This window comes from Ovis aries, chromosome 1 (assembly GCF_016772045.2).
Source record: "Ovis aries strain OAR_USU_Benz2616 breed Rambouillet chromosome 1, ARS-UI_Ramb_v3.0, whole genome shotgun sequence".
NCBI lineage: Eukaryota > Metazoa > Chordata > Mammalia > Artiodactyla > Bovidae > Ovis > Ovis aries.
The window spans coordinates 44,071,004-44,072,847 of NC_056054.1; the positions used below are offsets into that span (position 1 = coordinate 44,071,004).

General features: G+C 41.2%; 1 non-coding gene across 1 annotated transcript; it reads right to left on the reverse strand.

The window, feature by feature from the left end:
- Positions 1-351: 351 nt before the first annotated feature.
- Positions 352-424, reverse strand: TRNAC-ACA (transfer RNA cysteine (anticodon ACA)). The gene has a single exon. It is a non-coding gene; the product is annotated as a tRNA-Cys (tRNA).
- Positions 425-1,844: the final 1,420 nt, after the last annotated feature.

A 1,844-nucleotide genomic window follows, 5' to 3' on the forward strand; every position in this document is an offset into this window, starting at 1 on the left:
TTTGCATCAGGTAGCCAAAGTATTGGAGTTTCAACTTCAACATCAGTCCTTCCAATGAATATTCAGACACTAACAAAGGTTAACATCTAGGTTTTCAGCTTGTGAGGCTGGGTAACTAGATGCATCAGTCGAAAGGATGGGACTCAAGAGGACGAACAGTATTCAGGGAGAGCTGAGCTCAGTTTTAGACATATTGAGTATGAGGTGTATGTCACACACCAAGAAAGAAAGTGAAGTCGCTCAGTCATGTCCGACTCTTTGTGATCCCATAGAGTGTACCAGCCTCCTCCATCCATGGGATTTTCCAGGCAAGAGTACTGGAGTGGGTTGCCATTTCCTTCTCCAGGGGATCTTCCTGACTCAGGGATCGAACCTGGGCCTCCCGCATTGTAGGCAGACGCTTTACCATCTGAGCCACCAGGGAAGTCACATACCAAGGGGAAATGTCAAATAAGAAGTTGCTAATATTGTTCTACAAGTCAGGAGAAAAAATCTGGGCTAGACAGAGGTTTAGACAAGCAGGTGCAGTGCAGTTACTATTGGAAAAAGGAGTAGAAACTGTTGGCAAGAGGTTTGAAATGATAAAGTCTAGTCTATTTATCTATAAAATGGGGATAATAACTTATCTGTAGTAATACTGCAAATATTCAGGGTGGAGGCTTGACAAACTAAACGTACAGATGTTATAAGAACAAAAGATACATTCTAAGCAAAGGATGCCCAGATATTTCACCTAATCTATGTGATATAAGTGTAACTCCTCAAGTTCTCCTAGTTCTTCACATAACAACTGTCTACTTTGCTGGTGATGGTATTTCACCTGTCTGTGGTGAAGTCCTACCAGGTTGCAGGAAGCTCTGAGTGGGAGCTTATCAAATCTCTTATATTCCATAATATGTCACACTCCATACTCTAGTATAATTACTTTATAAAGCTGAAAAAAACCTTTTTTTGGCAAGCCTCATTACGTGTATCTAAATGGCATAAGTTCCAGGTACAATTCCTTGCTAAACCACAATACTATCCTGCTACATTGTCCTAGCGTTTAGAGTGATGGCTATGCATCTCTTGTATGATGAGCAGTGCATATGTATTCAGCTGGAGACCTAGAAAGGGCTCAGAATTGAAGGTTTGAATAAAACCCTTAGTTTTGAATAAAAATTAAGCTTGAATAAAAACACTTAGTCCATAGACAAACCCTGAATCCTGAGAATTATATCATGGAAGGCACAAAAATGCTTAACACAGTGCTTAGAATAAAATAAGAACTGTACAAATGTTAGTCATTGTTGTTAATTGCTATTACTTACTTGCTATTGCAATTACTACTGTTGTAGCAACCATTGATATTATTGAAGAAGTGAAGATTGAAGACAGCATATTAAAAAGCAGAGACATTACTTTGTCAACAAAGGTCTGTCTAGTCAAGGCTATGGTTTTTCCAGTGGTCATGTATGGATGTGAGAGTTGGACTGTGAAGAAGGCTGAACGCTAAAGAATTGATGCTTTTGAACTGTGGTGTTGGAGAAGACTCTTGAGAGTCCCTTGGACTGCAAGGAGATCCAACCAGTCCATCCTAAAGGAAATCAGTCCTGGGTGTTCATTGGAAGGACTGATGCTGAAGCTGAAACTCCAATACTTTCGCCATCTGATGCAAAGAGCTGACTCATTTGAAAAGACCCTGATGCTGGGAAAGATTGAGGGCAGGAGGAGAAGGGGATGATAGAGGATGAGATGGTTGGATGACATCACTGATACAATGGACATGGATTTGGGTGGACTCTGGGAGTTGGTGATGGACAGGGAGACCTGGCGTGCTGGGGTTCATGGAGTCGCAAAGAGTA